We start from the raw sequence: 14248 nt of genomic DNA on the forward strand, positions 1-14248 counted from the left end.
TGATAAACGCACAAGCAAACGGGGGTACATCCATGTCATGGGGAACAGAATATGCCACCCCGAAATGCTCTTAGGTGTAGGGATTATTTTGATCTGATTGGTTTTTTACAATAAAATGACACTGAAAATTTTCAGAAAACTGAGTAGAGTTTGCCCTTTTTGATGGACATTTACATTTATAAGGGAAATCTCCATTTCAAGGGTGTGTCCCTCTCTGTAGAAAGATGATTAGATAGAAGGATGATTAAATCTCAAGAAACCCTCATCCGTGGAGAAGTCCTGAGTTAAATCTGCCTAATAACCCGACCCTTGTTGACTGCGCGCTGCAGGATAACCCGTCATAACTGGCTTCTCCCCTTCCCCAAAGTCTTGTTTCATTTGTTTGTTTTTAGCTGAATATGGTATTTAAGGTGATGGCTTGGTCCATTTCAAGGAGTTACTCAGTCTTCCTGGGTATCTCCCATATATACAAGAGGTACGAGTGTTATTAAAATTCTGTTTGGTTTTCTCCTATTAATCTTTTATATTACGTGGAGGATCTCAGCCAAGAACCTAGAAGGGCAGAGGGAAAATTGTTTTTCCTCCCATGCACGTGCAATGGAACACTACTCAGCAACAGAAAGAAATGAACCGTCAACCCACGGAAAGGCACGGATGAATCTTAAGTGCATGTTGCTAAGTCAAAGACTCCAGCCTGAAGAAGCTGCACGGAGTATGACCCCATTTACGAACCTCTAGGAAAGGCAAAGCTACATAGATGATAAGCAGACCATGTGTTGAGAGGTTTGAAGTAGTCCACGTGACACTTTAGGACGGATACCTGTCGCTATGCATTTGTCCAAACCCATAGATTTGTGTAGCTCAAGGGGTCAATCATAATCTATTCAAATTTAGTTATTTAGGGTGTAGGAGCGCTGCAAGATGAAATACACAATGTGACAGAATCTAACTGTATTAGAAATGTATGGAAACAACTGTCAAGGGTGGGAGCAAGGGTGCTGATCTAAGTTACCTTTGGAAATGGATGGAATCTGTAGACTAAAGGCAAAATGGACTGTACATAAACGGTGGGCTTTATTTTACGAAGTTCTTTCCAGGGTGTAACAGCTAACAATTCTGAAACCTCTGCACACGTAACCTGGAAAGGAGCAATGCACAGATAAATGGCAGATGGTGGGAGCCAGGCTCCTTGCTGTGGGAGTGCGAAGTTACAGGTACGCCAGGGGAGAGCCTCTGCCCTCGTAATCCTGGATCTGGGCTTCCTGGGAGGATGGTGTCAGGAGTTTACTGGCTGGGGAAATGCACAGATCTTTACCCTGGGAAGGTCCTGCAGAGGTAGGAACATCACACCCCATCTTTCCACCCATGTGGGCTAGAAACAATCAGACCTCCAAAATCAGCCAAATGCAGCTTTTAAGACATTCTCGCCCCCAGATAAAGGAGCGTGAGGGTCTTGAATTACCCCTAGGCTGTCCCAGAATCCAGGCCCTGGGGGGTGGAGCCAGGATGGGGGTTCCTGGGGCTCTGGCCAGCAGCTGGTTGGAAGAAAGGAGACCAGTCCTGAGGGCAGGGGTGCCCTGAAGTCTGTGAGCCCTGGTGCCCTGATGGGACTCATTCCCAGTGGGGACATCGGCGGGGCCTGTGGTGGTTCTACTTTCCACCCGGGCCCTTTTGATGAAGCCACAGCAGCACTGGGCCCAGAAGTCTCCTGGTGGCGTCTCAAACTCTGACACACAAGGAAATAAGAGAATGTGCTTCAGAACCTTCCAAAATGAAGGAGAGAAGAGTGAAATTGAAAGAGAAGCAGCTGAGGAGCTTTTCCTATAAGGGCCCCTGCTGGGAGAGGCAGGGGTGGAAAAGCAGGGAACTGGTGGACAGCAGCCTCCATCAAGCACCTCCCTCGCACATGGGTCACTCTGGACCACAGAGGACCTCGTTCCTGACTGAGTATATGCCCTCCTGGAGGACGGTGGTCCCAAGACCCACACGCATCTCCTGGTTTGGGGTTGGGGTCTGGGTTGGGGTGGGGGACCCCTCAACTAGCACGTGTCTCCAAGGGACACTCTGGTCATGTGACACATCAAAGACCACCTCCAAGGGGACCCTCCCATGAAGACTTCTGAGAGGTGGGTCCAAGCGGGGTAAAGTGGGCTGGAAGGAGAGGGTGCAGGTCTTACCGGGAGGGATGCCATCTTTGGGCCCCTCCAAGTGCCAAGGACTCAGAAGTTTCCAGCTGCTGGACCCCATCCCTCCCCCGCTTGCCTGACCTTCTCCCCCAGCAAGTGTCTCCTCAGCCTCCACACCAGGATAAGGGAAGTTCCTTAATGCATCGGTAGATCAAGGAGTTCTCGTTGACCACCCAGGGTCAGAGGTTCTGCCCAGGCCCTGGTCCTCCAGGCGTGTGGAGCCGAGCAGGCGTCCTGGGGGGGCCCCACATGCAGGTGGGAACCATACTGGACTGGGCTGGGCTCATTGCATTCTTAGATTTTTAACATCTCCTGAGCAGCCACCATGGATCAGGCCCTGGGCCAGTCACCGGGGAGACGGAAAACCCCCCGTCTCTGTGATCGGACAGAGGAGTGCCTGGGGGGCGGATGGAAGGGGACCACGGACCCCAGACCCCCCACTGACCAGAGCTCTGAGCACTGACCCAGGCCTCTGACCACACCCAGAGCCAGCCCGGCCCCAGAGCACCCAGGACCGGGGTCCACAGCCATGGGGACATCTCTTCTAAGGAGCACAGGCCTGGCAGTGCCTTTCCCGCGCCACCCCTCGCAGACCCAGGGTGCCAGCGACGCCACGCGTTCTAGAGCACAGGTTGGCACCCTGAATGGGTGACTGGCTGAGAAAATATCAGCCAGTGGTGGAAATGACCAGAAGACGCCCTAGACCTCTGGGAGCAGCTGTCCTCCTGTTACCGAACCAAACTTGTGTCTGCTCAGCCGTGCAAGAATAAAGCCGATCTAGTGACACCAGGTTGTGGTGAAGGAACCTGCAGTGTCTATTGTCAGGCAGCAGATAAGGAGGCCAAAGCAGCTAATGCTCAAAACACCGGAACTCCCCAATGGGTTTCAGGGAGGCATTTTTACTTTTTCAAAATTTTTAAATATTTTTGTGTTTCTATCGATTTATTTATTTATTTATTGGCTGTGTTGGGTCTTCATTGCTGCACATGGCCTTTCTCTAGTTACCGTGAGCCGGGGCTACTCTTCGTTTTGCTCTGTGAGCTCCTCATTGCGGTGGCTTCTCTCATCGCAGAGCACCGGATTTGGTGCACGGGCTTCTGTAGTTGTGGCGTGTGGGCTTCAGTAGTCGTGGCTCGCGGGCTCTAGAGCGCAGGCTCAGCAGTTGTGGCACGTGGGCTCAGTAGTCGTGGCTCGCGGGCTCTAGAGCGCAGGCTCAGCAGTTGTGGTGCGTGGGCTCAGTAGTTGTGGCTCGCGGGCTCTCGAGCGCAGGCTCAGCAGTTGTGGTGCGTGGGCTCAGTAGTCGTGGCTCGCGGGCTCTAGAGCGCAGGCTCAGCAGTTGTGGTGCGTGGGCTCAGTAGTTGTGGCTCGCGGGCTCTCGAGCGCAGGCTCAGCAGTTGTGGTGCGTGGGCTCAGTAGTCGTGGCTCGCGGGCTCTAGAGCGCAGGCTCAGCAGTTGTGGTGCGTGGGCTCAGTAGTTGTGGCTCGCGGGCTCTCGAGCGCAGGCTCAGCAGTTGTGGCGCATGGGCTTCGTTGCTCTGCGTCATGTGGGATCTTCCCGGATCAGGACTCGAACCCGTGTCCCCTGCATTAGCAGGCGGACTCTTAACCACTGCACCACCAGGGAAGTCCCAGGGAGGCATTTTTAAAGGCCAGGTGAGGGAGGGGAGTCCCAGGGTATGGGATCAGCTTGTGCACAGTTCTGATTGGTTGATGATGAGGTCACAGGGCAGGGTCACAGGGGTGAACATGATGGCTTCTCAGACTCCAGGAGGTCTGGGGGCTACACGCTCATGGTCACCGGTAGTTAACTTCTTCTTCCATCTGGTGGGGGTTTCAGCATCTGTAAAACAACTCAGGAATGTGCATCAGATGCTATCATCCGGGTATTTCGGGGAAAAGCTACAGCAGGGGACATGGGGAGGGGTCAGTCCCAGGAAGGTCCCACAGGATCCTGCTCGGTTACACTTCCCGACCCCGTGAGTCCTCCCGCCTGGACCTGGACCCCTGGAGCACCAGCCCGGGCTGGTGAGAAGCACTAGCTGAGAGCTCCTCTCTGCCTTGTAGTCGATCTTTCCTTTCTCAGACATGACTCGGAGTCTTGGAAAGAAGTGCTGATGCTGTGAGATTGGCCTTTTCAAGTGGTTTCCTTCCCTCTGGTCCTGAAGCAGAAGGTTGGGGCCAAAGATGACTTGATGTTGCCAGGGATGGGCCAGAGTGGGGAGAAGTCGGACCTGGAGCAGTTTGCTGCCCTCCACCTCCCGGGGTTAACACCCCCTCACTCACCTAGAACTGGAATTTCTAGTCATCCGTTTACGACAGGAGGAGGCGGGGTAGCGGGAGGCCAAGGGGGTCATTTCAGCACCAGGGATGTCTCTTTGTGTCAGAGCCACACACCCAGGTAGCCCTGCTCTGCGGGCTGGATCCCCTTAGAAATTACATCTGGGCTCAGAGATTGTTAGTTCCGTGCCAGTGACCCAACTGGCTGTGGTCAGGCCGTGGACGTGCCGTGGACGGAGGCCAGGCCTGAGGGTGGATCGCCACCTGGCAGCAGCGGGAAGTGTGACTCGAGCCATGGAGGGGAGTTTATAGGAGGTTCTCAGCTACAAGCCAAGCCACTGGGCTGTGAGTTGCTGTTCCATAAGTCATGGCTTTATTTTCTGGAAAACTTACTTGCGGGGGCAGCCTTCTCTGTCAACTAGGGTCTTCAAAAATATCTACTTTGATTTGCTGGCAACTAATGTAATATGACGGAACTCAGTTTGATCTTATTAACGTTGATGAGGCTGAATTAGCGGACGTCAGGCCCGTTTCCAAAGTGCACAAAGGCTGCCGAGGAGGGGACCCCGTGAAAGCGCTGCATTGGAGACCTCGTCTCTGCTGCAGCCCCCGGAGACCTGGAGACCTGGGGTGCAGTTTGCAGAGACCACTGATGCTCTTGTTCCTCGGACAGTGAGAAGGACACCAGCTTGAGTCACGGCTGCCAAGCACCTGGCACAGAGCCTGGGAAATCCTTTGCCCGCCGGGGGCCGTGGCACGCATGTCTGCAAGAGCAGGCCACAGCTCACTGAACAATAGTGCAAGAAGGGCTCTTGGACCCAAGGAAGCAGCCCTGACACCACCCGCCCTGTCTGCTGGGCTTTTCGATGTGGTGTGGCTCCTTAGGGCTTCCTGGATGTCTGGGTCAGCTGCATACAGGCGTCACCTGGGCACATGCACGTACGCGAGTGCCCGCTATTCCTCGCCCTTGTTTGTCTCATTAGACAAAATGTCTGATGTCAGGGAGGCCGCACACCTGTACGCCGGGTGACCGTCTCCTGAGGTTCACAACCGTGAGGGACAGATGCCACCGGGGCCTCGTGTCTGAGTCGGAGAGGGAGCCCGCGCCTCCAACCCTGCACGCTTCCTGCGGGCAGGGCATCCCGCCTCCCTGCCTGGACTGGGCGTGGGCCCTCCCACGAGGAGAGGAGCCCACACGACGACGGACCCTTTATTTGGAAAAGATAAGCAAAATCAGGTGAAGCAATTTGATACCTGTTAAGATGATATCTTCATCCCGAATACTACTCGAAAGTATTTTTTAGAAGGTTAATGTTATTTATTATAGCTTAAAAAATGGCATATCCAGCAGCGTGGCACTGATAAAGGAACGTTCTGGAACCTCTGCACACCAAGAGAATACGCTCACGTAACGGTGCTACTGAGATGAGAAGAACACAAGGACTGCAGAACAGATGTGAACAGGTGCCTGGCTCTGCGCGTGCAAGACAAGTCATACGACAGTCGTGGCCCCAGAGTCTGGGGGCGGGCCGGGGGCTCCGATGTCAGGCAACAGTGACCTCAAGTAGGGGCCCGGGTTCCATGGGGAGCGTCCATCTCCCCCCAAACCTAGATGTGCTGCCTGAAAGCAGTGAACACAGGAAGGTAAAAGGTAGGAGACAGAAGAACTCATTCACGGGCTCAGCATCCCCAGGACCACTTGGCCTTTGCCCTCCAGCCGCAGATCTCAGCATCTATTAAACAGGAGCCAACCAGGGCCAGAGCCAGACACAGAAGCTGCCACACAGTAGGTGCTCAATAAAGAACCGTTGAATTCATGCAGCTGCTCCTAAGCCGGGTCCGAGTAAGGGATCCGACACATCTCCCTGCTCTTTATTGACTGAAAACGTCAGCCCGCTAACGAGGTCTAGGTAAACTAATTATAGAATTTAACACGTTTATCTTAAAAGGCATTGCAAAGTGTCTTGATAAAGAACATACAACACCTGTCACGTTCATTGTCCTGAAGATCGACTCACGTGCATTGTAGCCACTTAATAAAAAGCTAGCATTTACCAGATATCAATTATTAGCAGGTGACAGCAGGAAGCAGTGTCCTACACACGCATATCTACTCACGTGCTAGAGCATGGCTACGACCATCTCTCTGGATGCAGCAAAAGACACACAGCATGACTTGCCAACTTATTTCTAGAAGTTCACGGTCACAGGGTGGGGGCACGGGGAGAAGAGGAAAAAACTTTAAACTCCGGTCCTTTATTCTTAGAGACCTCAGTCCCCCAGCCACAAGGGACATGCCCCGTTGAAATAATGGCTAACGTAGGTAAAAATGAAACAGGAACTTTGACTTACCCAGGAAAGTCCAAACCAGATGTTTTCCAGTTTGAAAGCATGTGAAGCAGGTGTTTTCAGGGTAGGCGTGCATCTGGGACCAGGGTGGGTGTCCACCAGCACGGAGGAGATAGGCCCAGGGCAGGGGGGACATGGGGCTGCTCTCCCAGCGGCCTGCAACGGACGCCGGCGCCCCCAAGACTTCACTGAGACCCCAGCCACCCGCATGGAGTAAACCCCTCAAGGCAGACTCTGCAGATGTGGCCCTCAGGACAGCACCGGGCCGTGTCTGCACCCTCCAGCGCCCTTTGAGGAGCTTCAGCTGAAGGAGGTGATGATGCCTCCCTGCCCCTCCCCACACGGGTCCTGCACCTCAGCCCCAAGGCCTCTGCTTCTCTCTGCGGAACAAGCTCCCTCTTGCCCACGGGTCTCTGCCAAGGCAGCGATGCTGGGAAGTCTGGTGCTCAGACCCGGAAGGAACCAGCAGGGAGGTTCTGTGGGGGCATCACTGGTGATCCCCCCAGATTGAAAACACTCACTTGGGAGAAAGGGGAACTCCTGTGCACTGCTGGTGGAAGTGTAAAGTGCTGAAGCCACTGTGGGAAACAGTATGGAGGTTCCATAAAAAAATTAGAAACAGACCTACCATATGACCCAGCCATCCCACTTCTGGGTATAGATCCAAAGGAAATGACATCGGAATCTCAAAGAGGTGTCTGTGCTCCGTGTTCATGGCCGCGTTACTCGTAAAAGCCAAGATATGGAAACAACCCGTGTTCGTCGATGGATGAGTGGATAAAGAAAATGTGAGATGTGTATATATACATACATATATATGTGTGCGTGCGTATATATATATATATATATATATAATGAGATAGCTGTCCAGGAGGAAGATTTTCCTTTACGCTTCTAGTTTCTTCTGGGTGGTATAAGAATTAAATTGACATGAGGCGGATTAACAAGAGAAAATCAAACGAAGTTTAATAACATGTATACGTGGGAGAGACCCAGGGAAAGTGAGTAACTCGCCAATGGCCAAACCTTCACCTTTGATACCATCTTCAGCCAAAGACCACAGAGGATGTCGGGTAGGGATTGGGGGCTTCAAAGGGAACGCAGACAGTTCACCCGGTGACAGAAAAGCAGATGTTTGGTGAATCGCCGTTTCCTGGGCCCTGCAGAGACAGTGGGACGGAGACTGGACTCTGGTCTCCAGGCTCCGCTGAGTTTCCCCACCACACATAACCCACGTTCTTTGCAGATTTCTCTGGTGACAGCTCTGTTGCAGGAACAGACCCTTTATCTGAATTCTACAGGCAGCTAAGAGGGAGGTTAAAAAAAAAAAAAAAAAAAAAAAGCACCACTTCCTGAGTCTTCTGTTTCTTAAAATAGTCGGTCTAAATGAATCCCCACGCCAGAGAGACAGATTTGGGGATGACAGATTTTGCTTCCCTGCGCAGTCAAGGACTCGGGCCCCCCGGCTGGCGGTGCTCTTCACAGATGTACATTTCTAGCCCCAGCGCCTCCATTCCCGGGTCCCTTTACCTGAGGCCCCCTTCGGGGAGGAGGGGGAACCTCGAAGGCGCTCTCCCCGCTCCGACTCGGCACCCAGAACGTTGCCACTCCGAGCCCACACCCCCTCGCAACCAGCCTCATCCCTGGGTGCGCAGGACCCACGGAGCCTTTTCCCGGGCCTCCGCCTGCACTCAGACCACCCCAAGGGGGCTCTGCGCCGCCGAGCCCGCCCTCAACAGGCGCGCCCCTTCCTGGGGGAAAACGGAACAGCTGCGGGTGCCCGCATCGCTCCTCCCGGGAAGTGATCAAAGCTCGAGCGCTTCCCCGTGTGGCTTGTGGCTTTAATCGCTCACACCTCACAGCTCGGCCCCCGTTTCCGCTGAGCTCCGGACTGGCCCTCGTGCCTATAGCCAGAGACAGCAGTCAGTTCGCAAGGGCTCGTGTGCGTAGATCGGGCCCACCGGGGCCTGAAGCCTCCAAAGTTCGTTCATCGGGAACTTCAGTTACGTGCGCAAAACGCCTTCGCTCTGTACCATGACGTAATCGCAGGAACAGCAGCGGAAGCAGCCGCCCGGGGAGGCCGGCTTCTCCGTGTCGCCCGCTGTCCCCGGAGGCCGCTCACCCCGTGTCCCAGCCCCCGGGCCGCCCGGGGACGAGCTCGCTCACGGCCCGATCAGGAGGACCAGCGCGACGAAGTGCAGGTTTCGAAAGGTGGTGCGTTCACAGGCTTGGCCGGCGGCCGCACTGCAGGGCCGCACAGCTGGGCGGCCCCCTGGGCCAGCAGCACCCCGCCAGAGCCCCGGTCCCCTACAAACGTCAGACGACCTAGGGCACCCCTCACCTCCTGAACTGGGTGCTCAGTGCCTGGAACTCGCAGCGGGACGAGATAATTTGTGGGCCATAATTTTATACAGTTATACCAGCTGCTTCTCTGTACAGATCAACACCTTCATACCCTATCTGTCCTGTTCGGTCCGTGCAGATTCGCCTCGTGCTGTACGTCGGAGGTGCCAGCTTGACAAGTGTCCTGTTATGACGATTTACGTCCAAACCACGTGTAGGTGGCCATGCCAGTGAGAGTCTGCCTACTCGGGTGAGCGTCCTTCTCTAGAGGCGGGGGTGGCGTGAAGGACAGCTTACCGGTCAAATCCATACACGTTGTAATATGACCGGGTACCGCCGAACGGCCCCTCATAAAATAGCACTCATATGTACCCAAAATAGCGTCGAAGTGGCTATATTTACCCGTGCTTTGACCACCCCTGGATATTGCTGATCTTCTCAGTTGTTACCCATCAGACAGGTAACAAGAACTGCAGGTAGCTTTAGTTCACATTTTCCAGGTTAGCAATCGTTTCGTCATTGTCCAGTTGGGAAAACAAAAACCGTCCCAGTTGGTCTACCCGAGACCAGTGCACGCAGGCAGCTGGAGAAGCACGCAGGGCGGACCCGAGACAACGAAGACCACACCCGGGGAGCTGGCGCCGCCCGCGCCCGCGAGGCCGCAGGAACAAAGGCTCGCGGAGCCCATGCCCTTGGGGCAGGGCCGCCACCTGGCTGCGCAGAGACCTCCGTGGCTGGGCAGGCAGAGGGCTACTCGGAGCCGGAGCCGGAACGCAGACCTTGGAGAAGGTCCTGCCCAGGCGAAAGGTGGGATTACAGACAGAGGTTCTCGAAGAAAACACAGGAGTGCGTCTTCTTTCTGTTACAGCATCTGTGAATTTGGTGTCAGAAAGGCGTTCTCAAATGGGACCCCAAAAATGCAATAACCATAAAGTAAAAGATTGCTAAATTGGACTTTGTGAAGATTAAGAACTTTAGGTAAAAACAATAGACACAGAAGGGAGAGATGTATTTGCAATGCATTTATCCCATAGAGGATTCATACCCAGAATGTCTAAAGAACTGCTGCAAATCGATTTGCTTTTTAAAGAGAGCCCAGTTAAAAATAACCAAAAATTTGAACAAGCCCTTCAGAAAAGATGATATCCAAATGGCTAAGAAGCCTCGGACAGCCACTTCTACAACATTACCGTTCAGGAAATTCAGATGAATATGTCATATACAGCACACACATCAGAACGACTAAAATTAAACAGGCTAAAGAAAATATTTTAAAACTGGCAAGATAAGCATTGCTGATGGGAGTGTAAATTAGTACAACAACTTTGGAAAAGTGCTTGGCAGTATCTATACAGCTGAGCATACGTACATAACCCCTCTGACCCAGCCCGACAGAGATTATGGCTTATGTCCACGAACAGACGTGCAGGTACGCAAAAGCTAGAAAAATTAGACAGTTAAAAATTTTACGCCAGTAATCCAACAGATACATATATTTTGATGTATTCAAACAATAGTGCATAGCAATGATGAAATGAATGATTGCTGCATGAAATAATACGGATGAGTTTCACAGACGTAACCTTGAGTGGAAAAGCTAGATATAAAAAAGTACCTAATGTGTGTTTGCATTGCTTGGAGGTCCAGAAACTGGCAAAGCCCAATAGAGAAGACAAGTGTGGCTAGCTCTGGGACAGGGTGAGGTTCATTAAGAGGGCACAGAGGGCCTTCCTTTACCTGAAGCACCGTATCGTCTGCTCGTTGTTGTAGCTTGAGTCCTCCCGTTCCTTTCTTAACTCTTCACATTCAGCAGTATTCCAGCAGACTTTACTGACTCTAAGCTAGTTTTAATGGGAATACTTCTGTTCCGTAATTTCCGTGTTCAAAGAGAAACATGCTTGATCTTATTCGTATGATAAGATCAGCCTATCCCTACTTATTCCAAAGTCGTACAAACTTAAGGATGCATTTATAGTTGCAAATTACATTAGAGATGACGGGGTGGGGGGGGCGGTGGAGGGGTGAGGGGTCACCTGTAAATACTGATGAGTACATGTCTAATTGTTGCCAGCAACCGGATGAAGAGACCGCGTTGCTGGAGGGCCGTCCATTGTAACGCGCTCTGACACGTTCTGATTCCCTATCTTCCAAAAGTCGTTCTTTCTGAACAGCCAGCTTATTTCCGTGAATGCAGAATTTAGTCAATAAAGGAATATAAAGGAAGAAGAATGAGCTTAAAGTGGGTCGGTCACCCCACTAGGATATTCACTCCGGGTTGATATTTATTCTATCCAATATAACCCCATTGCACCATCCATAAAGTTAAGACTGAGTGGATACTCGTTGATTTTCCACCCTGCTTTGAAGAACAGCTGTGTCCTCTGATATCTCATTGCTGAGAAAGAGCACAGACTCTGAGTGCTATAAATACTGACGACTCGGCATGTTCATTCAGGGTGGATGCGTGTGCGCAGGTCCTGGAGCTAATTAACCAAGTGCTCAAGAAGCAAAGACACATGAAAACCTTGAGTTTACTGTCCACAGACCAAGCAACACCGTCTAGTGACTAATGATTTCCTGCCCTCTGCTGGTTCCAGTAGATATATTCCAGGAAAAAGGCTGCAGGGTAGAATTTTTCTGGATGTTTCTTCTTAAACACAAAACAAGCACAAATATTCAAAGAGCAGAAAGCATCCTGATCCCATACGAGATGTCAGATCTACATTGTTCCACATCATTCGAAGTCATCAAAACGTTTCACCCAGAATCCAAGGCTCCCAGTTAACGGTGAGCTCATAATGGCGCCGCCTCTTGTGGGAGTGGCTTTCTCGGCCCCGTGCCGCACAGGGCACCTCGTCCCCAGAGGCCCCAGTAGAGGAACTCTGTTCAAAGGCAGAAAAAAAAAAAAGAGAAAAAAATGCTGTCTGCCCCTCTGTTCCACTGGCTGTGCCTCTCTCTCTGTCTCTACATCTGTGTGTCTATGACTCTGTGTACAGATGTGTGTGTACATGTCTACCTGTCCATCTCTTTTGCTGTCTGTCCGCCTCACTTGTCTGTTAGTCCACCTGTATCTCTCGATCCATATTCCTGCCCGTCTTTCTCTATGTGTTGTCCATCTGTCTTTCCGTCTGTCCTTTTGTTAATATATCTGTTTATGTGTCCGTCCTTCTGAGTCTATCTCTTTGTCCATCTATCAGGCTGTATGTTTTTGGTTCTGTCACTTTATCTATCTGTCTCTGTGTCTGCTTTTCCTGTCTGCCTGTCTATCTATCTATATACACATATATCTGTCGTTTTTCCTCACTGAGTTGTCCCGTGTGTGTGTGAGATGCATATATTGATAAAAACCTGCTCTTTGCTGGGCAGGACACATGGACCCAAAACCTCTCGTCGTCGGGCCGTCCCTCCGGATCCAGGTGCGGCCTGTTCTCTGAGCCCAAATCCGCCAAGTTCTACCCCCAACACTCAGTTACTGGCCCACCTGCTCCCACAGGCAACCCCTAGCCTGACTTCTATCCCACAGACTCACGTCTATCCTAGAACTCGAGCAAGTCTCCGTTTGTGGCCGTGAGGCCCCTTCACGTTGGTGCGCGCATCAGGGGCTGCTCTTTTGCTCTACTGTGTAAGACGACGTACACCGTTGTGTGTGCGTTTAGTGCGTGTCTGTGTTTGTGTACATTTTGGGTGTGTGTGCACGTGTACGTGTGGGCCTGTATGTGGTTATGTGCGTGTGTGTTCGAATGAGGCCGCACCACCCTTGCGAACACTTTCCAGCTAGCCAGTGGGTTCGCAAAAAAACACTGCCGGTGTCTGCGGGCGCAGCTCCCATCTGGGCCCCAGGCATCCTAAACCCCACTTTCCACACGTGCTATGGATCCGTCCGCCACGGAGCCCGCAGGCAGCAAGGAGAGGCAAGAGGCCTCCGCGGTTGCCACTGCTGTGCACGGCTGAGTAGGGTGTGAACGGCACCCTGGAGTTGTACAGTGCACAACCTCGGGCCCTGCCCTGGCCCAGAGCTGTGGGCTCCAAGCTCCAGCTCACTTTCTGCACTGGGCCTCACTCGGGAATAAGAACAGCCCCAGGCCTCAGCACTGAAGGAGCATGGACCCAGGAAGGGAAAGGAAGAGCCCTTCAGCATGCGGGCCTGGCTCGGGGCCTCAGAGAGCATCATTCCCCATGTGTCAGAAACTGAGGTTTCAAGGAGGGTCCGGGGCTGGCAGGTCACTCTCAGAGGATGGTGCCAGGATCCAGGCAACTGGTGTGCTCCTCTTGGTGCAGCCAAACTCTCTGCCTGCCGGAGGAGCCTTCACGCAGCACCCCAGTGGACCCATCAGGGTCAGGGAGCCCAGGTCACCCAGAACCAAAGCCCAGGGGACTCTAAAAGTCTTGTGCAGGTAGAGAAGGGCGAGGGGGCCCAGGGTACCAGAGAGGAGAGAACTGCAGTCATCCGAGTCCGTGATGACAGCGGGGCCTGGACTGGGTGGTGGCAGCAGATGGAGAAACGTACTGGGGCTGAAAACAAATTTTTAAAATTTGAAAGGTCAGGGTATTGCACCAGAGTGGGAGGTGAGGGAGAGAAAGGGTGCATCAAAAACGAGGTGCAATCCCACTCCTGACACCAAAACAAAAAACAAAAAACAAAAAAAACAAAACGAGGTGCAGAGATCTGGCTTGAGCCCTGAGAGGCCAGCCCACTCCTTCTTTTCCTTGAACCTCAGTTTCCTCGTCTGTAAAGCATCGTTGAGATTCTCAGTTCTAACCATCCTTGTCTACCACTCATCACTGAGTTCTCCCGTGTGTATGTGCGATGGATACGTTGATAAACTTCTGCTCGTTTTTCCCTTGATCATCTGTCTTTTGTCGGTCCACTTTGCAGGGTACCAGCTGAAGGACCTAGGAGGATCGACGGGAAAACAATCGTCTTCCTCTCCTGTATCAGAGGGGGGGCTGCCTCGGCTCGCTACCTCTGTAGGGAACACCGGCCACCTAAAGTCACACCCGGGATGGGTTATAACCGTGTGAGAGACCCAGGGCAGGGGGTCAACACACAAACGTCTGCGGCTCCATCCCCCAGGCAGAAAAACAGCAGTTCTC

The 14248-nt window shown here is 52.6% G+C and overlaps 1 pseudogene; it reads left to right on the forward strand.

The window, feature by feature from the left end:
- The window catches only part of LOC136793230 (uncharacterized), a 22924-nt pseudogene extending 13577 nt beyond the window's left edge, over positions 1-9347 (forward strand).
- The last annotated feature ends 4901 nt before the right edge of the window (positions 9348-14248 follow it).

Source organism: Kogia breviceps, chromosome 19 (genome assembly GCF_026419965.1).
Source record: "Kogia breviceps isolate mKogBre1 chromosome 19, mKogBre1 haplotype 1, whole genome shotgun sequence".
Taxonomy (NCBI): Eukaryota; Metazoa; Chordata; class Mammalia; order Artiodactyla; family Physeteridae; genus Kogia; species Kogia breviceps.